General features: G+C 45.8%; 4 non-coding genes across 4 annotated transcripts; all 4 read left to right on the top strand.

The window, feature by feature from the left end:
* The first annotated feature begins 4,733 nt into the window (after positions 1–4,733).
* Positions 4,734–4,808, top strand: Trnal-caa. Its single transcript has one exon. It is a non-coding gene; the product is annotated as a tRNA-Leu (tRNA).
* A 1,129-nt stretch (positions 4,809–5,937) lies between these two features.
* Positions 5,938–6,012, top strand: Trnal-caa. The gene has a single exon. It is a non-coding gene; the product is annotated as a tRNA-Leu (tRNA).
* Positions 6,013–7,442: 1,430 nt separating this feature from the next.
* Positions 7,443–7,517, top strand: Trnal-caa. Its single transcript has one exon. It is a non-coding gene; the product is annotated as a tRNA-Leu (tRNA).
* A 1,430-nt stretch (positions 7,518–8,947) lies between these two features.
* Trnal-caa lies at positions 8,948–9,022 on the top strand. Its single transcript has one exon. It is a non-coding gene; the product is annotated as a tRNA-Leu (tRNA).
* Positions 9,023–23,373: the final 14,351 nt, after the last annotated feature.

The following is a 23,373-nucleotide window of genomic DNA, read 5'->3' as shown; positions in this document are numbered from 1 at the left end:
ATTTTAAGTGGAATGCTTCACTATCAACACGATGTGTGTCCATCAGCATTAAGCTATTATTATGTCATGATGCTGTCCGCCCCCGGTAGCTGAGTGGTCAGCGCGACGGACTGTCAATCCTAAGGGCCCGGGTTTGATTCCCGGCTGGGTCGGAGATTTCCTCCGCTCAGGGACTGGGTGTTGTGTTGTCCTAATCATCATCATTTCATCCCCATCGACGCGCAAGTCGCCGAAGTGGCGTCAAATCGAAAGACTTCCACCAGGCGAGCGGTCTACCAGACGTAAGGCCCTCGTCATACGACATTATTATTATTATTATTATTATTATTATTATTATGTCATGATGCTTGTTTTCTGTTTTTTTTTTTGCGAATATTATCACCTCAGGAAACAGTAGTAGACGCACAAAAATATCACTATGAGCATTTCCATGGCAGATTCTTTATTTTATAGTTAAAATACGAAACTGGACAATTCTAATAACTATTTAAATATGATGTGTAAGCCTATAGTTATGGGAATTCTTCAGAAAAGGTTCTTCCTTAATGCTGCAAAGCGATGTAAAATACATTACGTTCTGTCATTTCACATATGAATGATAATATGAGTTTGTAGTAATTATGCCAAAATTATCGACTTGCATTTTAGCAGTCATGTGCTTTGAACAACATGTGCCGGTTAGCACCAACATGAAACCAAGATTATGAAGTATTTTTCACATATTACCTATATGACACAAAGCTCCAACCATACGATTCCATGAGGAACATTACACCGAACACCGATTGTTGATCACTGTTTGTACGTTTTACAAAATATTTTTTGCATTCTGTGCCAAATTATTTATGAAACTGAATGTATGTCCCTTCCTTGAATGAAACTACCTTCTCAAAGTGTCAGTTATAGTAATTGTATGTCCTGTCTCATACTGTTCCAGCATTAATTACACCAGATGCTTACTCCATCCCTGCATGTAAAGTCATAATAATAATACAATTTTGTAATAAGTAAAACAAACAATGTTACATCAAAGATTGCACCCTCTAATGTATTGGCAAAACAGTCCAAACCTTAAGTATTTTTCATTGCAACTTAAAATATTTTTCTCGAACATATTATTTCAACATGTGATCATGTTACCGAAAAATTACCTACTCTTAAGTGAGTAAAGGAAAACCAGAGTCTGAATATCTGGTTGGAGATCTGAACTGCTACACTTTTCAACATTACGTATTAGAAGTGGTTTTTTTGCTTTTGTGTCTTCTTAAACTTTGCTTAGTTGTTCGCAAATGTTGCAAAAGCGACTGGTAGTATTTTGTAATAGTGTTCTCCCACATGTGACACTGAATAATCTGAAAGCCAACATTTACTAATATTTTACCATAAATTGACAAAGAAAATACCCTACACCATGTATAAAAAGAATACAAATATATGTAGACCATTATTTATTGATTATTGACTGACTGAAGTTGTTTCAGCAGTTAAAAAGATATATTATTTAGTGAAAACATGTTTTACCATATCCGTTGGCACATATTTCTTATTTTTCTTGTTCTGAGAATGTGGAGAGCTTACAATACTAAAGCCCCTTTTACACAAGTGACTATTTCTCAATCAGCTACTTATGTCAAGTGAATCTACTGCAGCACCTCTCAGCATTACGTTCCTTCACTAACAAGAAGACCATATGCACAATCGGACTTTTATAATTTTTTATATTTAGTGTATGTGATCTTCAGAAGTCAAAATCAATATTCCATGGCAGTTCGACGCAGCTCTAAATACTTCTCGGGAAAATCGTATTTGAAGTTTTCCGAGGGTTTTAATGCACTAAAGTAAGGTTTATATTCTATAGGTAGCATGGCGTTGTGGTATAATGCTGTTGTGTTACGTGTGGCAGGGGGGACATGGCTCCCATTCCTGATCCAACGGATTTTTAAACAACGCTGCAAGTTCTATGAGATGTTATGTAAAGTGTAAAGTACTTACATGATGGGGAAACATCTCTAGCACACAGGAATGGAAATTGGTGGATCTAGTCTTGTTTTGGTAATTATTATTTCGTATCTTTTTCTCTTTTTTTGTTCAGTTCTTATATCTAAGCCATTTACATGTAAATTTCATTAAATGTGCCTATTAACTTGTACCTACCTCTCCTACTACTATATTACTAACAGACCGAAACGAAAAAACATCATTCTTTGACCTGCAGGAGACCCAGTTCTATAGTAACACTTATTTTGATTCTTAGGACACCCAGTCATTTTATGAAAACTTCATGTCATTTTGTTCCTAATTACATATTGCGCACATAAATCCAGATTTCATTAAAATATAAAATATGAATTACTGATTTCTGACAAAAGATTGAAAAACATTACAAATTAATGATGTTTTTAATTTTATGTTTTTTATATGCCACGGAAATGTACACCCCCCCATTTAGAAGCGTGCCTCCGATGACATATGAGTATTCTACCAGAGCGACATGCCATCTATATTAGAATATTACACATTAAAAACGCTCATGAAACTTAAAGATCGATTTCTCGAGAATTTTTGAGAGTTTCATCTAACTGCACTGGGATATCTGCATTTCAGTTCTGAAGTTCTTGTACTTTCCTTTTTGAGTCACCAGTCTTCTGAGTGGTTTCTTGTGGACCACCACGAATTCCTCTCGTGTGCCAACCTCTTCATCTAAAAAGAAGCACCTTCAACGTATGTCTTCAGTTATTGCTGTGTGTATTCCAATTACTGTCGTCTCTACAGTTTTTGCCCTCTACAGCTCCCTCTAGTACCATGGAAGTCTTTCCCTCGTCCTATCATTCCCTCCCTTCTCCCAGTCAATGTTTCCCACATATAGTTCCCCTCTCCGATTCTGATCTGAACCTCCTCATTCCTTATCATTTCACGTAATTTTCAACATTAGAGTCTAGCAGCACATCTCAGATGCTTAGATTCACTTCATTTCTGGTTTTTCCACAGTCCATGTCTCACTACCGCACAACGCAGTGCTCCAAGTTTCATATCAGCGCACACTCCGCTGCAGAGTGAAAATCTCATTCTGGAAACATCCCCCAGGCTGTGGCTAAGCCATGTCTCCGCAATATCCTTTCTTTCAGGAGTGCTAGTTCTGCATGGTTCGCAGGAGAGCTTCTGTAAAGTTTGGAAGGTAGGAGACGAGGTACTGGCAGAAGTAAAGCTGTGGGTACCGGGCGTGAGTCGTGCTTCGGTAGCTCAGTTGGTAGAGCACTTGCCTGCGAAAGGCAAAGGTCCCGAATACGAGTCTCGGTCGGGCACACAGTTTTAATCTGCCAGGAAGTTTCATATCAGCGCACACTCCGCTGCAGAGTGAAAATCTCATTCTGGAAACATCCCCCAGGCTGTGGCTAAGCCATGTCTCCGCAATATCCTTTCTTTCAGGAGTGCTAGTTCTGCATGGTTCGCAGGAGAGCTTCTGTAAAGTTTGGAAGGTAGGAGACGAGGTACTGGCAGAAGTAAAGCTGTGGGTACCGGGCGTGAGTCGTGCTTCTGTAGCTCAGTTGGTAGAGCACTTGCCCGCGAAAGGCAAAGGTCCCGAGTTCGAGTCTCGGTTGGGCACACAGTTTTAATCTGCCAGGAAGTTTCATATCAGCGCACACTCCGCTGCAGAGTGAAAATCTCATTCTGGAAACATCCCCCAGGCTATGGCTAAGCCATGTCTCCGCAATATCCTTTCTTTCAGGAGGGCTAGTTCTGCATGGTTCGCAGGAGAGCTTCTGTAAAGTTTGGAAGGTAGGAGACGAGGTACTGGCAGAAGTAAAGCTGTGGGTACCGGGCGTGAGTCGTGCTTCGGTAGCTCAGTTGGTAGAGCACTTGCCCGCGAAAGGCAAAGGTCCCGAGTTCGAGTCTCGGTCGGGCACACAGTTTCAATCTGCCAGGAAGTTTCATATCAGCGCACACTCCGCTGCAGAGTGAAAATCTCATTCTGGAAACATCCCCCAGGCTGTGGCTAAGCCATGTCTCCGCAATATCCTTTCTTTCAGGAGTGCTAGTTCTGCATGGTTTGCAGGAGAGCTTCTGTAAAGTTTGGAAGGTAGGAGACGAGGTACTGGCAGAAGTAAAGCTGTGGGTACCGGGCGTGAGTCGTGCTTCGGTAGCTCAGTTGGTAGAGCACTTGCCCGCGAAAGGCAAAGGTCCCGAGTTCGAGTCTCGGTCGGGCACACAGTTTTAATCTGCCAGGAAGTTTCATATCAGCGCACACTCCGCTGCAGAGTGAAAATCTCATTCTGGAAACATCCCCCAGGCTGTGGCTAAGCCATGTCTCCGCAATATCCTTTCTTTCAGGAGTGCTAGTTCTGCATGGTTCGCAGGAGAGCTTCTGTAAAGTTTGGAAGGTAGGAGACGAGGTACTGGCAGAAGTAAAGCTGTGGGTACCGGGCGTGAGTCGTGCTTCGGTAGCTCAGTTGGTAGAGCACTTGCCCGCGAAAGGCAAAGGTCCCGAGTTCGAGTCTCGATCGGGCACACAGTTTTAATCTGCCAGGAAGTTTCATATCAGCGCACACTCCGCTGCAGAGTGAAAATATCATTCTGGAAACATCCCCCAGGCTGTGGCTAAGCCATGTCTCCGCAATATCCTTTCTTTCAGGAGTGCTAGTTCTGCATGGTTCGCAGGAGAGCTTCTGTAAAGTTTGGAAGGTAGGAGACGAGGTACTGGCAGAAGTAAAGCTGTGGGTACCGGGCGTGAGTCGTGCTTCGGTAGCTCAGTTGGTAGAGCACTTGCCCGCAAAAGGCAAAGGTCCCGAGTTCGAGTCTCGGTCGGGCACACAGTTTTGATCTGCCAGGAAGTTTCATATCAGCTCACACTCCGCTGCAGAGTGAAAATCTCATTCTGGAAACATCCCCCAGGCTGTGGCTAAGCCATGTCTCCGCAATATCCTTTCTTTCAGGAGTGCTAGTTCTGCATGGTTCGCAGGAGAGCTTCTGTAAAGTTTGGAAGGTAGGAGACGAGGTACTGGCAGAAGTAAAGCTGTGGGTACCGGGCGTGAGTCGTGCTTCGGTAGCTCAGTTGGTAGAGCACTTGCCCGCGAAAGGCAAAGGTCCCGAGTTCGAGTCTCGGTCGGGCACACAGTTTTAATCTGCCAGGAAGTTTCATATCAGCGCACACTCCACTGCAGAGTGAAAATCTCATTCTGGAAACATCCCCCAGGCTGTGGCTAAGCCATGTCTCCGCAATATCCTTTCTTTCAGGAGTGCTAGTTCTGCATGGTTTGCAGGAGAGCTTCTGTAAAGTTTGGAAGGTAGGAGACGAGGTACTGGCAGAAGTAAAGCTGTGGGTACCGGGCGTGAGTCGTGCTTCGGTAGCTCAGTTGGTAGAGCACTTGCCCGCGAAAGGCAAAGGTCCCGAGTTCGAGTCTCGGTCGGGCACACAGTTTTAATCTGCCAGGAAGTTTCATATCAGCGCACACTCCGCTGCAGAGTGAAAATCTCATTCTGGAAACATCCCCCAGGCTGTGGCTAAGCCATGTCTCCGCAATATCCTTTCTTTCAGGAGTGCTAGTTCTGCATGGTTCGCAGGAGAGCTTCTGTAAAGTTTGGAAGGTAGGAGACGAGGTACTGGCAGAAGTAAAGCTGTGGGTACCGGGCGTGAGTCGTGCTTCGGTAGCTCAGTTGGTAGAGCACTTGCCCGCGAAAGGCAAAGGTCCCGAGTTCGAGTCTCGATCGGGCACACAGTTTTAATCTGCCAGGAAGTTTCATATCAGCGCACACTCCGCTGCAGAGTGAAAATATCATTCTGGAAACATCCCCCAGGCTGTGGCTAAGCCATGTCTCCGCAATATCCTTTCTTTCAGGAGTGCTAGTTCTGCATGGTTCGCAGGAGAGCTTCTGTAAAGTTTGGAAGGTAGGAGACGAGGTACTGGCAGAAGTAAAGCTGTGGGTACCGGGCGTGAGTCGTGCTTCGGTAGCTCAGTTGGTAGAGCACTTGCCCGCAAAAGGCAAAGGTCCCGAGTTCGAGTCTCGGTCGGGCACACAGTTTTGATCTGCCAGGAAGTTTCATATCAGCTCACACTCCGCTGCAGAGTGAAAATCTCATTCTGGAAACATCCCCCAGGCTGTGGCTAAGCCATGTCTCCGCAATATCCTTTCTTTCAGGAGTGCTAGTTCTGCATGGTTCGCAGGAGAGCTTCTGTAAAGTTTGGAAGGTAGGAGACGAGGTACTGGCAGAAGTAAAGCTGTGGGTACCGGGCGTGAGTCGTGCTTCGGTAGCTCAGTTGGTAGAGCACTTGCCCGCGAAAGGCAAAGGTCCCGAGTTCGAGTCTCGGTCGGGCACACAGTTTTAATCTGCCAGGAAGTTTCATATCAGCGCACACTCCACTGCAGAGTGAAAATCTCATTCTGGAAACATCCCCCAGGCTGTGGCTAAGCCATGTCTCCGCAATATCCTTTCTTTCAGGAGTGCTAGTTCTGCATGGTTCGCAGGAGAGCTTCTGTAAAGTTTGGAAGGTAGGAGACGAGGTACTGGCAGAAGTAAAGCTGTGGGTACCGGGCGTGAGTCGTGCTTCGGTAGCTCAGTTGGTAGAGCACTTGCCCGCGAAAGGCAAAGGTCCCGAGTTCGAGTCTCGGTCGGGCACACAGTTTTAATCTGCCAGGAAGTTTCATATCAGCGCACACTCCGCTGCAGAGTGAAAATCTCATTCTGGAAACATCCCCCAGGCTGTGGCTAAGCCATGTCTCCGCAATATCCTTTCTTTCAGGAGTGCTAGTTCTGCATGGTTCGCAGGAGAGCTTCTGTAAAGTTTGGAAGGTAGGAGACGAGGTACTGGCAGAAGTAAAGCTGTGGGTACCGGGCGTGAGTCGTGCTTCGGTAGCTCAGTTGGTAGAGCACTTGCCCGCGAAAGGCAAAGGTCCCGAGTTCGAGTCTCGGTCGGGCACACAGTTTTAATCTGCCAGGAAGTTTCATATCAGCGCACACTCCGCTGCAGAGTGAAAATCTCATTCTGGAAACATCCCCCAGGCTGTGGCTAAGCCATGTCTCCGCAATATCCTTTCTTTCAGGAGTGCTAGTTCTGCATGGTTCGCAGGAGAGCTTCTGTAAAGTTTGGAAGGTAGGAGACGAGGTACTGGCAGAAGTAAAGCTGTGGGTACCGGGCGTGAGTCGTGCTTCGGTAGCTCAGTTGGTAGAGCACTTGCCCGCGAAAGGCAAAGGTCCCGAGTTCGAGTCTCGATCGGGCACACAGTTTTAATCTGCCAGGAAGTTTCATATCAGCGCACACTCCGCTGCAGAGTGAAAATATCATTCTGGAAACATCCCCCAGGCTGTGGCTAAGCCATGTCTCCGCAATATCCTTTCTTTCAGGAGTGCTAGTTCTGCATGGTTCGCAGGAGAGCTTCTGTAAAGTTTGGAAGGTAGGAGACGAGGTACTGGCAGAAGTAAAGCTGTGGGTACCGGGCGTGAGTCGTGCTTCGGTAGCTCAGTTGGTAGAGCACTTGCCCGCAAAAGGCAAAGGTCCCGAGTTCGAGTCTCGGTCGGGCACACAGTTTTGATCTGCCAGGAAGTTTCATATCAGCTCACACTCCGCTGCAGAGTGAAAATCTCATTCTGGAAACATCCCCCAGGCTGTGGCTAAGCCATGTCTCCGCAATATCCTTTCTTTCAGGAGTGCTAGTTCTGCATGGTTCGCAGGAGAGCTTCTGTAAAGTTTGGAAGGTAGGAGACGAGGTACTGGCAGAAGTAAAGCTGTGGGTACCGGGCGTGAGTCGTGCTTCGGTAGCTCAGTTGGTAGAGCACTTGCCCGCGAAAGGCAAAGGTCCCGAGTTCGAGTCTCGGTCGGGCACACAGTTTTAATCTGCCAGGAAGTTTCATATCAGCGCACACTCCACTGCAGAGTGAAAATCTCATTCTGGAAACATCCCCCAGGCTGTGGCTAAGCCATGTCTCCGCAATATCCTTTCTTTCAGGAGTGCTAGTTCTGCATGGTTCGCAGGAGAGCTTCTGTAAAGTTTGGAAGGTAGGAGACGAGGTACTGGCAGAAGTAAAGCTGTGGGTACCGGGCGTGAGTCGTGCTTCGGTAGCTCAGTTGGTAGAGCACTTGCCCGCGAAAGGCAAAGGTCCCGAGTTCGAGTCTCGGTCGGGCACACAGTTTTAATCTGCCAGGAAGTTTCATATCAGCGCACACTCCGCTGCAGAGTGAAAATCTCATTCTGGAAACATCCCCCAGGCTGTGGCTAAGCCATGTCTCCGCAATATCCTTTCTTTCAGGAGTGCTAGTTCTGCATGGTTCGCAGGAGAGCTTCTGTAAAGTTTGGAAGGTAGGAGACGAGGTACTGGCAGAAGTAAAGCTGTGGGTACCGGGCGTGAGTCGTGCTTCGGTAGCTCAGTTGGTAGAGCACTTGCCCGCGAAAGGCAAAGGTCCCGAGTTCGAGTCTCGGTCGGGCACACAGTTTTAATCTGCCAGGAAGTTTCATATCAGCGCACACTCCGCTGCAGAGTGAAAATCTCATTCTGGAAACATCCCCCAGGCTGTGGCTAAGCCATGTCTCCGCAATATCCTTTCTTTCAGGAGTGCTAGTTCTGCATGGTTCGCAGGAGAGCTTCTGTAAAGTTTGGAAGGTAGGAGACGAGGTACTGGCAGAAGTAAAGCTGTGGGTACCGGGCGTGAGTCGTGCTTCGGTAGCTCAGTTGGTAGAGCACTTGCCCGCGAAAGGCAAAGGTCCCGAGTTCGAGTCTCGATCGGGCACACAGTTTTAATCTGCCAGGAAGTTTCATATCAGCGCACACTCCGCTGCAGAGTGAAAATATCATTCTGGAAACATCCCCCAGGCTGTGGCTAAGCCATGTCTCCGCAATATCCTTTCTTTCAGGAGTGCTAGTTCTGCATGGTTCGCAGGAGAGCTTCTGTAAAGTTTGGAAGGTAGGAGACGAGGTACTGGCAGAAGTAAAGCTGTGGGTACCGGGCGTGAGTCGTGCTTCGGTAGCTCAGTTGGTAGAGCACTTGCCCGCAAAAGGCAAAGGTCCCGAGTTCGAGTCTCGGTCGGGCACACAGTTTTGATCTGCCAGGAAGTTTCATATCAGCTCACACTCCGCTGCAGAGTGAAAATCTCATTCTGGAAACATCCCCCAGGCTGTGGCTAAGCCATGTCTCCGCAATATCCTTTCTTTCAGGAGTGCTAGTTCTGCATGGTTCGCAGGAGAGCTTCTGTAAAGTTTGGAAGGTAGGAGACGAGGTACTGGCAGAAGTAAAGCTGTGGGTACCGGGCGTGAGTCGTGCTTCGGTAGCTCAGTTGGTAGAGCACTTGCCCGCGAAAGGCAAAGGTCCCGAGTTCGAGTCTCGGTCGGGCACACAGTTTTAATCTGCCAGGAAGTTTCATATCAGCGCACACTCCACTGCAGAGTGAAAATCTCATTCTGGAAACATCCCCCAGGCTGTGGCTAAGCCATGTCTCCGCAATATCCTTTCTTTCAGGAGTGCTAGTTCTGCATGGTTCGCAGGAGAGCTTCTGTAAAGTTTGGAAGGTAGGAGACGAGGTACTGGCAGAAGTAAAGCTGTGGGTACCGGGCGTGAGTCGTGCTTCGGTAGCTCAGTTGGTAGAGCACTTGCCCGCGAAAGGCAAAGGTCCCGAGTTCGAGTCTCGGTCGGGCACACAGTTTTAATCTGCCAGGAAGTTTCATATCAGCGCACACTCCGCTGCAGAGTGAAAATCTCATTCTGGAAACATCCCCCAGGCTGTGGCTAAGCCATGTCTCCGCAATATCCTTTCTTTCAGGAGTGCTAGTTCTGCATGGTTCGCAGGAGAGCTTCTGTAAAGTTTGGAAGGTAGGAGACGAGGTACTGGCAGAAGTAAAGCTGTGGGTACCGGGCGTGAGTCGTGCTTCGGTAGCTCAGTTGGTAGAGCACTTGCCCGCGAAAGGCAAAGGTCCCGAGTTCGAGTCTCTGTCGGGCACACAGTTTTAATCTGCCAGGAAGTTTCATATCAGCGCACACTCCGCTGCAGAGTGAAAATCTCATTCTGGAAACATCCCCCAGGCTGTGGCTAAGCCATGTCTCCGCAATATCCTTTCTTTCAGGAGTGCTAGTTCTGCATGGTTCGCAGGAGAGCTTCTGTAAAGTTTGGAAGGTAGGAGACGAGGTACTGGCAGAAGTAAAGCTGTGGGTACCGGGCGTGAGTCGTGCTTCGGTAGCTCAGTTGGTAGAGCACTTGCCCGCGAAAGGCAAAGGTCCCGAGTTCGAGTCTCGGTCGGGCACACAGTTTTGATCTGCCAGGAAGTTTCATATCAGCTCACACTCCGCTGCAGAGTGAAAATCTCATTCTGGAAACATCCCCCAGGCTGTGGCTATGCCATGTCTTCGCAATATCCTTTCTTTCAGGAGTGCTAGTTCTGCATGGTTCGCAGGAGAGCTTCTGTAAAGTTTGGAAGGTAGGAGACGAGGTACTGGCAGAAGTAAAGCTGTGGGTATCGGGCGTGAGTCGTGCTTCGGTAGCTCAGTTGGTAGAGCACTTGCCCGCGAAAGGCAAAGGTCCCGAGTTCGAGTCTCGGTCGGGCACACAGTTTTAATCTGCCAGGAAGTTTCATATGAGCGCACACTCCACTGCAGAGTGAAAATCTCATTCTGGAAACATCCCCCAGGCTGTGGCTAAGTCATGTCTCCGCAATATCCTTTCTTTCAGGAGTGCTAGTTCTGCATGGTTCGCAGGAGAGTTTCTGTAAAGTTTGGAAGGTAGGAGACGAGGTACTGGCAGAAGTAAAGCTGTGGGTACCGGGCGTGAGTCGTGCTTCGGTAGCTCAGTTGGTAGAGCACTTGCCCGCGAAAGGCAAAGGTCCCGAGTTCGAGTCTCGGTCGGGCACACAGTTTTAATCTGCCAGGAAGTTTCATATCAGCGCACACTCCGCTGCAGAGTGAAAATCTCATTCTGGAAACATCCCCCAGGCTGTGGCTAAGCCATGTCTCCGCAATATCCTTTCTTTCAGGTGTGCTAGTTCTGCATGGTTCGCAGGAGAGCTTCTGTAAAGTTTGGAAGGTAGGAGACGAGGTACTGGCAGAAGTAAAGCTGTGGGTACCGGGCGTGAGTCGTGCTTCGGTAGCTCAGTTGGTAGAGCACTTGCCCGCGAAAGGCAAAGGCCCCGAGTTCGAGTCTCTGTCGGGCACACAGTTTTAATCTGCCAGGAAGTTTCATATCAGCGCACACTCCGCTGCAGAGTGAAAATCTCATTCTGGAAACACACAACAAAGTTAAGGCTGTGAAGACACTTGGCACAGACGTGGTTCAAACCGATCGTTACTTGGCATTGCCTTTACCTATATTGAGCGACATGCTGCACACGCTGCTTGGCTGATGTGCGGCCCTCTTGCTGTGAAATGAACTGGTTTATGGGTCTCAACAGACCTGAGTCCAGAGTTTGATTTAACAAGGTCAGATTCTACCTTGGCAAAACTCAAAAGTTGTTTCTGGCCGGTACAGGTGTGGGTGTCTAACATTCAATTGTGTGACTTCTGAAATTGACGTTGGCAGATGGAAGGTTGGTCCTATTATGTTACACGCAGTTCCATTGATTAAAATTCCGCTCCCCTCGAGCTCTATACATTTCGCTTCTGCAAATACACCCTGCTCAAAACAATTAGATAATACTACTAAATTTTCGTAGGTGGAGAAGATCCTGTGCATCCCGACCCGTTGCAAGCACAATTTTGGGCTGCACGATGTCCCTTGGACCGTCCATTTCTTTCCTCCTGGCTAAAAATAACTGCATCGTGCATATGTCCAGACTGGTGTTGATCACCCTTCCCTGTATGAGCTCCGCAATTCCTCCCTTCTCATCTCTGTGTACCTGCTGTTAACTGCCGAGATCAGCAACACCTCCTCAGTTTTTTACTTCTACCAGCTTGCTCAACGCTCCTCTTTTCAGTAACCTGAGGGCAGTGATCACCATCACCCAACCTCCTTCTTAAAAAACACTACTGTTCCCAGCTGTCTCACAATACTCGAAAACACATACAAAATATGAGAATACAATGCCTAATTAATCCACACAAACGCAATGATACATAACAAGAAAACAAAAAACTATAAATACTGTATTACTTTCTGGATCGCAAAGCATCATGCTGTGCTCTATCTTCCTGGTTTTCCCTGCGTTTAACGCCTCTCTCCACTCTCTCTTTCTTCCTCTTTCCTTTCTTGTGACATGCCTGGAATCACACCTGGACAACCCTTAAATGGCCGCAACCGCCCAATGTGTACTATCGTTGTTATAGTTGCCAGATGAAGCTTAACATTGACGGGGGATATTGTTTCAACAACATGGTACGGCCCTTGACACCTCGTGACGTACTTCTTCGTTTTCCCTTTTGGCATATAGGGGCTGGATAGCATTACCCATTGGCCTACTGTGTACTGCGGTAAACTTCCTTTCCATTTCACTGCGTCTTCCAGCCTTTCAAAGCCTTTGTATTCGCCTTTTGTACCCGTGTCCAAACATCCTGAATTGTCCTCGCAAATTGATGTACAGATTCAACGGTCCTTCCTTTCTGCAGCTTCACTAAATAAAACTGTGCCGGCATTTTTCGCCCATATGCTACCTCATACGGAGACAGACCTGTATTGGTACGGATTTTTGCACTGTACAATTTGCTTCAAATACTCGCCCCACTGGTGGTGATGAGAATCCACATAAAAATGCAGCATCTTCCCGATTGTTCTGTGTACCTATTCTGTCCTTCCGTTCGCCTGTGTATGCAACGCGCTTATACATTCAACAGTTTACACTGTTTCTTCATTAAATCCGATATGAAGTTGGTCCTTTAGTAATTATTGTCTCTGGTACACCAAACATTAAAATGCAGTTGTTTATTAAGGCTTGTGCGACCATTGCTGCCTGTTGTTTAGGCATAGCCACAGTCTTCACATATCTCGAAAAATGGTCTATTATTGTCAGAACGAATCTGTTCCCCGATGGTGTTAGACTAAAAGGCCCTAAGACATCAATTCCCAACACAGAAAGTGGACATGTCGCTTCCGGCAATCGTTGTATCTGTATCCGTTTCTGACACAAATCTGCTCTCTTCGCACATGATATACAATTCTAGACATACTGATCCACATCTACTTTCCAACCACTCCACCAATACCTCTCCGCCGCTCTCCTATTTGTCGCTCTACTCCCACCATGAGCAGATAACACGGGATCATGTGCTTCTTTTAAAACCTCATCTCTCAGCTTGGTCCTAACGACATTTACCTGCACAGAAGACCGTCGTACATATTAAATTGTGGCTGTGCCCGCTACAATTTACAATCGTTGTCAGCGTCCTGTAATTCTTTCCATACAGCTACGTCATAACTTATGACATCTTTTCTTGCCACCTTTGTGCTCAGTGCATCCGCATTACCTTGCTTCTTCCCAGGCTTGTGCACCACCTCGTAGTCGAATTCAGTAAGCCTCACTGCTCACCTCGTGAGTCTAGTGGACGGATCCTTCAACCCCAACAACCACTTTAACGCAGCATGATCTGTCACTACCAGAAATCCTCTCCCATATAAATAACATTTAAGACATCTGATTCCATAGACTACACTTAGCATCTCCCTCTCTGTTGTTGAGTAAGTCCACCCTGCGGCATCAACTGCCTAGACGCATAGACTACGGGATGTTCTTTCCCACCAATTTCCTGAATGAAGACACACAGTAACGCTTGATTCGATCGATCGCAAGCTAGAATAAACTACTTTTCAAAATCTGGAAACACAAGAACCGGACTTCATGTTAACACTTCCTTCAATTTGTCAAACGCTTTCTGACAGTCTTCTGTCTACTGAAATTTCTCACCCTTCCGTAACAATGGCGTCAATGGCTGTGATAAATCTGCAAAACCCTTCACGAACTTTCGATAGAAATTGCAAATTCTGACGAATGGTTGCACTTCCTTAAGTGTTTTCGGTTCCCGAAAATCCCTTACAGCCTGTAGCAATCTCGTTACCTTTTCCATTTCGTCCTTACTGGCGATGTGACCCAAATATTTCACTTCTTCCAACGCAAAATGACACTTCTCCAGTCTCAACGTGAAACTAGCTACTCTTAACCTCATAAAGACTTTCCTTAATCGCTGTCTATGCTGCTCCATACTACTTGAAAACATTATAATGTCCTCGAAGTAGACAAGACAATGCCGTGGTTTCAGACCTTTAACACACCGTCTAGCAACCTCTGAAACGTTGCCGGAACGTTTTTCAAGCCGAATGGCATTCTGATGTACTGGTAATGGCCTCCAGGAGAAGAGAAATCAGTTTTTGGACGATCCTCAGGAGCCACCTCTAACTGATGATAACCATTTGTCAAATCCATCGTAGAAAAGTACTGGCAGTGTCTTAAGTGATCCAACGTCTCTGATGTGTTTGGAATGGGGTATGCTTCCGTTACTGTCTTATTATTTAGGTATCAGTAGTCACAAGAGAAACTGTATGTCTTAGTTAAATCCATAGATTTTTAGCCACATCGATAATGCCCGCTCCCCATCAATTATTACTGTGCTCTATAATACCGTCGGCAAGGTGCTGATCAATGAAATCCTCCACAATCGGCTGCAAATACCTCGGTATTCTGCATGGTTTACGGTAAACAGGTGCTTAGTTCCCTGTTGGTATCGTATGTTGAAATACTGGAGTAGCTGGAAACGGCCCTTTCGGAAAAAAAAGAAAAAAACCCAAATAATTCATTTCCCACAACAATTCTTCCATATGTTGTTTTTCTCCTCCTGTCAAATCCTTTACTTCGTTACGCAATGCAGTTCTATCGGCAGTTAGTGGTTCATCACTGCGCCTACCTCTGAAACACCAGTCTTCGTCATCGGGCACACCCAAATTTGCTACTAAAACTCCTTTTCTCCAATTCGTGTCTACAGCGCTAAAATTATCTACGTTCACAGGGACTACTCGCCCGTCGTTTCCCTCTTGTACTACCTTTCAAAAATCAACCTAATGGATCCAAAACTTCATTATCATCCAATGGTCAATAACACATACCGTACCCACAGGTAGATTTGACTCTACAATTACGCAAAGTGACTTTCTGGTGCCACTAGACACACACTCATGCGAATTAAGCCTTAATACTAATGTACACGGTTGAATTTGTTTGTTCGTTCCTTTGAAAGCCCCTCGCAACAGCTCTGTATTGACAACAGTTTCCCATAGCTGAAATAACATTCCACCATTGCACAGTTCGTTGTCCAAGGTCAATTTTGACATGATGTTGATTCAAGAAATCTACTCCTAGGATCGTTTAGTAGCCGTCGATTACAAATGGTACTATCTCCAAGCATGCGTCAAATCGGACTTTCCCCATGCGAAAGTCAACTGTCACTGACCCCAAAGGTGTGACCTCCCTATCCCCTACTCCACACAACCTATAACGTGGTAGGTCTAACTTCTTTCGTCCCATTAAACTCTTAGTACCCCCTAACACTTGTGCCCCTGTGTACAACAAAACCTTAAACTTTTTAGTTCCTACCACTGAATATTCCACCTCTGCATACGTATTTGTAGCATTGAAATTAAACGGGAGCTCCCTTAGGTGGGTTTCAGGCCCCTCTGTCGTTTAATGATTGTCTACCTCTAATTCCACTACTCCATCCTCCACTCTGCTGATTTCCAACCCTTCCTCTATTCCTCAGTGACTGGGTACATTGCCTCTGCACTTGTCCCATACGACCACACTCATAGCATTTTATACCTGCTGTAAACACTGTTTGTCTATCATGTACCCCCGATGCCACATCTATTTCTTCACATTGGATTGTCTGCTGAATGGCCGAATAAAAATCTTTTGGGGCCCCTTCATGCGCCATATGCATCGGTAATCCCTCAAAAATACATCATGTGCCCTTTTCTTCGCCTCCTTCAACAGAACACTATTTGCTTCATCGCTCTGACCCAACTCGTAAGTATACTCATTAATTTCTCATGTTCTGTCCGCCAACTTCTCTTCCGTCTCCCCCCGTCTCTCCGTCATTGTACTCAACTTCTTCCTAAAGTACTGAGCGCTATTCTGTTTCTTGTACCTCTGTAAAAGCCGCTCCTTCAACTGCCCTGCCTTCCTTAAGGCCTGAGAACACCTTACATATGTCTTCGTTTCACTCGTTAATCTGATTTTGGCTACATGCAACAACTGTTCATCAGACCAACCATTCATCACAGCTGAAGTTTCCAAGTCCACCACAAACGAACGCACATCCTCAGATGCCTTGTCAGAAAGTGGAACGTTCAAACTCACAGCAGCTGGATCAATCTCTTGCTGCGTCACAGTAGGCAACAACGACTGATCAGATACGGTTTCCCGCTCACTTCTAGATGTTAATTCACTTCTCAACTGCGTATTGTCTTCTGTTAATTGTTCTACCATTTCCAACAAAATCCATACCGTTTCTGGTTCCGACACACCTTGCGCTCTTGATTCCGCCGTTGTGTTGCTTTCGTTACCAGTTAGTCCTATTTCAACCTATAAAATCCCACAGAAACAAAACATTTAACTGAAGAAGTAAACTGACTTCCTGCAGCTCAGTATCTCATCTTACGTTTAGGATGAGATAAATAAAACATCATTCTCAACCCAATACAAAAGTAATTAAATGCCATGAAAGAAAGATAAATCTTACTGCCCCAAACGCACTAACACTTACTCTGACAATGCAAAGAAAGAAAACGTCCAACACTCAAAAAAAAAAAAAAAAAAAGGGTCAACACTCACCACATTTTGTGACTGTACAGCAGGCAGCTGGCTCGAACGTCGTACTGTCCAGACGACGCCCGCTATTCTGACACCAAATGTAGTTGTCACTGCCAAATGTAGATGTTCTCGTACGGTGGAGGAATGTAGGACATGGGTTGAAACTGTCAGGATGCGCCATATTAAAACCCGGCCATGATCTGCAAGTGTTTCATTGTTCCCAGCTACAGTGCCACGTTCCTGTCTGTCTACGTCACAAGGTCCTGCAATGTTGAGGACGCCACTTTGCTGTCTGCAAAACAGCTTGGTGCAGAAGTGCTACCTCATCGACCCATGCAACATACTGCGGCGTGCCAACCGTGTACAGCCGCGTAGTTTTGACGACGTCAGGATGCGCTGACAGCCGACTCAGTGGCCTTTGACCCCGTAGCCTCAGCGCCACTCCCTGGGAACCTCAGGGTAGCCCGCTGCAAGCTTCTTCGCCGTCGTTTTTAAGAACACAGCGACAAGAAATGCCTGTGATCTGATAGCCAAATCTCCAGCACTCACTTTGGGTTGCCACCGGCGTGTGCTGGGAACCAACAAGACTGCCCGCCGCTCTCTGGCTACAGACCCAGTGTCAGCCTCAGAGGGTCGAACCAGCGACCCACCGTAACTGGAATGCTTGCACCCCACCTGCTGCTGCGTGTAGCCGGTGGTGTGACACGCTCCACCGTCCAGGAGAGCTGCCACAGTTGAATTCCCCTCATTAAAAAACCGACACCAATATATACTCAGCTGTGTGCCTCTGTTTTGCTAACGCACTGCTCCGAGTCACGTACACATAACACCTAGGTTGGGCAAGTGGGCCCCTTCTGCCTGTAACTTGCGCCGTGCAAACTGTTGCGTTTACTCTTTTCAGCAGTTCGATGGCTCTGTGTACTCCATTCTACTTCGCAGCCACTGGTCAGTGTAACTTACTGTCAACAGGATTGCAACTGGCTGGAAATTGTGCTCTCAGAAATATTGCACTGAGTCGAACTTACCTATCTTAAACGGTGGTGCAACTACAAATTGGACTAATTAATTACTGTAAATTCAGCAACTACCATTAATATCACAATAGAAACAGCTCCGTTTGGAGTAGTGCCATAAGTGGTATGGGTAGATCCTGGTGAATGGCATATTCTGCTCGTCCATGAACTGCTCAGGTGACCATCATTGAGAAGTATGACAGCTTCATGAGGAGAGACTCATTATTCTAGTGATTTGGAGAGGCACGACAATGCTACTTCTGGCCTCATCAAATGTGGAGACAATGGATACGATTCTAATCACAGACTGTGACGAACAGAACTCTAAAGGCACAGTAGTACGTCACAGACATCCTACTCCTTAGTATGCTACTTCCCACGTGACAATATTGTAGCGCCATTTTTTCAGCAAGACAATGATCGTCCACAACAGCCCATATCCCTATCAACTATCTGTGCTATGGGCAGAAAGGCTCCCAGATCTGTGCCCAATCGACCATTTGTGGAATCAGCTCAACCATTAACTCTAATGCGCGCCAGTATCTAGGGTATCAAGGACCAGTTATGTTTTGTACTTCCTGCCAAAAATATTTATCTCCCAGAATGGAATGAGGAAATGAAATAGAAGTTAACAGTTTGCGAGGGTAGTAGATACTGTACCACTCAGTACAAAATTGCTGAAATTAAAAAAAAAACTTGGCAGTTTCAGTTGAGAAGGTGTCATAAAGACACAGCCATCCACATACCCGTATCTACACACACTCAACCCCCCCCCCCCCCGCCCTGGCACACACACACACACACACACACACACACACACACACACAGACACACACACACACACACACACACACACACACACACACACACATACACATAGAGAGAGAGAGAGAGAATCACAACACCAAAAATCATTAATTTAGAGCAATGAAATTTTGGGAATACTTTGTCTTGGTAATGGAGTAACAAATATAAGTAAATAACATTGCAAGATGACAGGTTAATGCAACCACTGAAATTCCGAAATGCTGGTACATTAATAACCTTGATTGAATGCAAGCATGCATATGTGGAAGCATTGGGCTATACAAATGCAAGATTTCAGTTTTAGGAATTGAGTATCATGACTGTCGGCCGGCCGAAGTGGCCGTGCGGCTAAAGGCGCTGCTGTCTGGAACCGCAAGACCGCTACGGTCGCAGGTTCGAATCCTGCCTCGGGCATGGATGTTTGTGATGTCCTTAGGTTAGTTAGGTTTAACTGGTTCTAAGTTCAAGGGGACTAATGACCTCAGCAGTTAAGTCCCATAGTGCTCAGAGCCATTTGAACCATTTGAACCATCATGACTGTCGCACTTACTCGGTCGATGGTTGATGTTGTTTGTGGATGAAACTGACGTTATCGTCTGATGATGTCCCATATGTGCTTGACTGGAGACAGATCTGGTGATCGAGCAGGCCAATGCAACATGTCGACACTCTCCAGGGCATGTTGGATTAGAGGAGCGATATGTGGGCGAGCATTGTCTTGATGTAAAACACGCTCTGGAATGCTGTTCATGAATCGCAGCACAACAGATCGAATCACTAGACTGACATACAGACTTCCAGTTAGGGTGCGCAGGATAACCAAATTACACTCCAGACCATAACGCCAGTTGTATGTCTAGTGTGTCTAGCATGCAGACAGTTTGGTTGCTGGCCCTCAACAGGTCCCCTTCTAACCAACACGCTGCCATTATTGGCACCTAAGCAGAACCACATTTCATCAGAAACACAACAGACCTTCACACTGCCCTCCAAAGAGCTCTCGCTTGACACCACTGGTTGCAAATGGCCGTGGCAAAACAGGTCAATTGGGAGTTTGTTACTCGCATTTCTGGAATTTGTACATACTTCTGATGTATCAAACACTAAGCGATAATTTTGAATCGCTTATTATTCGAACGCAGTGTTTGGTCAGACTAGCTCTGTCGTTGGAAGATGTGTTTGTTTTGTCATTGCTGCTTGGCAGCAAGGAGCACGGGTGCTCGGTTGTTTGAATAGTAGTGAGACAGACACTGAGCAGAGAACTTGTGTCAATGTACACACATCAAAAATGTTTTGCATCACCTCGGGACAGAGAGTTCCGGAAACTGTACTGAAAATTTGATTAGAGATCAACATAAACATCATTTCCGTCCCGTTTGTTGCTCATGGAAACCACACATTGCAAGATGTACCACCATACAGCGAGACCTTCAGAGGTGGTGGTCCTGATTGCTGTACACACCTTTACCTCTATTACCCAGCAGCACGTATTCTTGCATTTATGCATGCGTGTATTCGTCGTGGCATGCTATCCACAAGATCAACAAGGCACAGTTGGTCCAGATTGTCCCACTCCCCAACGGCGATTCGGCGTAGATTCCTAATAGTGGTTGGTGGGTCACATCGTCCATAAACAGCCCTTTTCAATCCATCCCAGGCATGTTCGATTGGGTCCACCTCTGGAGAACATACTGGTCACTCTAGTCGGGCAATGTCATTATCCTCAACGAAATTATTCACAAGATGTGCACGACGGGGGCGCGAATTGTAGTCCAAGAAAAGGATTGTCACGCCAATATGCTACCTTTATGGTTGCACTATCTGTCGGAGGATGGCATTCACTTTTCGTACAGCCGTTACGGCGCCTTGCATGACCACCAGCGGCTTACGTACGCCCCACATAATGTCATCCAAAGACAGCACGGAGACTCCATCCTTGCTGCACTCGCTGGATAGCGTGTCTATGGTGTTTAGCCTGGCCGGGTAGCCACCATACACGTCTCCGACGATTGTCTGGTTGAAGGCATATACGACACTCATTGGTGAAGATGATGCCAATCCTGAGCGGTCCATTCAGCATGTTGTTGGGCCCATTTGTACCGCGATGCACCGTGTCTTGGTTGCAAAGATGGACCTCTCCATCAGTAGTGAACTTGCGCATCATGTAGCCTATTGCGCACAGATGAGTCATAACACGACGTCCTGTGGCTGTACGAAAAGCATTATACAACATGGTAGCTTTGCTGTCAGGGTTCCTCCGAGCCATAATCCGTAGGTAGTGATCATCCACTGCAGTAGTAGCCCTTGGGCGGCCTGAGCGAGGCATGTCATCTACAGTTCACGTCTCCTCCATCTCCGGAGACCATTGCTTTGGTTCACTCCGAGACACCTGGACACTTCCCTTGTTGAGAGCTCTTCCTGGCACAAAGTAACAATGCAGACACGATCAAACCGCGGTATTGATCATCTAGGCATGGTTGAACTACAGGCATCACGAGCCGTGTACCTCCTTCCTTGTGGAATGACTGGAACTGATGGGCTGTCGGACCCTCTCCATCTAATAGTGGCTGTTCATGTGTGGTTGTTTACATTTTTGGGCGGGTTTAGTGACATCTCTGAACAGTCAATGGGACTGTGTCTGTGGTACAATATACACAGTCAAGGTCTATCTTCAGGAGTTCTGGGAACCAGGGTGATAAAAAACTTTTTTTGATGTGTGTGGATGGAAAGTTAAGTGTATCTGTGTTTAAGTAAAATCATTTGTGTTTGAATAGTGTGAAACGGAGGAGCAAAATTTGATTAGTGATTTAGTGTGAAATGAGATGTAATTAGATTAGAAAAGAGCATGAAGGGGAATGAAGGTAATATTTTCATTTATTTACACTGCACTCGTGAGTAGTGGGAATCATTATTGAGTGAGACATCCATATCAGGGAAATTCACTTGTTTCATTGATGATTGAGTAATTTTTACTGTTTATTAATGATTTGTCTAACATTTTTGAGAGCAAGGGTTTGGTATCAATTTTGACATTTGTCAGTGTCAGTGAGTGTTGCAACATGAATTTCATACAAGTAATAATACATGAGACAGATTAAAAACAATTTACTAGCGGAATATTTCATTTAAGAGCTTTGTCCACATCCTTGATCCAAGTTATAAAGGAATGCCTCACTCAGTGATGTGTATAAAATAGTTTCTTGTTGTGTGGAGCATTGCAGTAAGTTCTCAGCAATTGTACTTAGAAATTTGCAGCTGACACCAGCGAGCAGCAAGCACCGAGTTTCCAAGCAATTACATTAACAGGTAAGATATTTTCATTTCAGGGTCAATTTGTTACGACAATTATCAATGCCCAAGGACCATTTCATGAACAGCATTATTAGGCAGATCATTAACACACAGGAACCCTTTGTTTATTAAAGATATTCATAGTAAAGTTCAGGATTTAATCAGTGTGAACATTTCATAGAAAAGTTACAAAACAGAGCCAGTATGTTGTATTCTCGTAAGCAGAAGTATTTTGGTTTCTCTCGCAGTTAGAAATGCACAGCCACACAAAGCTGAACGGCAGTGAAGTTACACTAACCAGAACGAATTGCAAATCTCAAACAAACGAAAACTATTTTTGAAGGAAATTTTCAGTTGGTGACGGCTCCTTTCGGTTCAGGTTTAGGGGAATCCTTTGTGAATTTCATAGTCAGAGATGTACACTGCTCTCTGTAAGACTTCGTTCGTGGTTATGTTTTCGGCTGGACATATAAATTAATCGTTTGTGTTTTCTTTTCCATACAGGCCAACTTTCTTAATTTTGACTTTCTTTTTCTTGTGAATGTTATTACTTATTGCGATGCCGCGTAAGACGACAAACAATAGTTCTCGTACCAGTATTCATTAGCCAACAGCTATGTCCAATTGAACAGAAAATAACACCGCAATTTCTGACTAATTACTGCATCCAATTTTAGAAATTGAGAGAAACTCGGCAATTCTAGGGGTAGATCCTTCCCTCGCAGACACGTTCCGATCAATATGGAAATGTCATCGAATTCGGATAGGAATGAGTTTGCAAGTCTAAGTATTCCTTCCGTCAATGATGGACCTACTTCAGCTTTACAAGTTTTAAGAGTCCAGACAGCCGAAACCACGACAACACAGACATTGGAAAGGCTAGTGAGACCGGACATAGAAAATGAGAATATTGATGAACAGTTCTGTCATCACACATTGATTAACGGCAATTCTTTATGGGCCAATGATCTTAAGATTATGCTTCAGATTTTACTCGCAGAAAACAACAAAACCATAACAAAAAGCTAGCTAGTCACGTATCAAGTCATACTAACCACAAATTACCGTGAGACACTAGAGAGTCGACTAAGAAACCACATTACCACAAAATTGAATTTCTGACCATTTAGAAGCGCTTCCTGAACATCTGAAACAACTGCAGACTTTATTTTCGCAACGAGTTGTTGAAGTACATAATCAGTTAAAACATATTAAACAGACAATGCACAGAGAGAAAGATTTTCTTCTTAAGAAAATAAATGAAGTAGTTCCCAGTGCTGCAGTAGCAAGACTACATCACAAAACACTCAAGCATTCGGAACAGATCAGTCATTTGGAATCGGAAATTAATAAAGTGGACACTGACACTATGACACAACCGAAATCTCTTACAGCACAAATAGAAGACGTTTCGCAGAAGGTCGGGCAATTAGAGCTTAACACGGACTCAAATTCAACAGACACACCTCCCACACCATTAACGCAAACAAAAGCGTTGCTTCCATTACGGCATTTTCAACACGACCATCAAGCAGTGAACAACATAAAAGCACAGAAGAT

The sequence above is a fragment of the Schistocerca americana genome, chromosome 8, assembly GCF_021461395.2.
Source record: "Schistocerca americana isolate TAMUIC-IGC-003095 chromosome 8, iqSchAmer2.1, whole genome shotgun sequence".
NCBI classification, from domain to species: Eukaryota; Metazoa; Arthropoda; class Insecta; order Orthoptera; family Acrididae; genus Schistocerca; species Schistocerca americana.
This window is presented reverse-complemented; position numbering and strand designations above follow the sequence as displayed.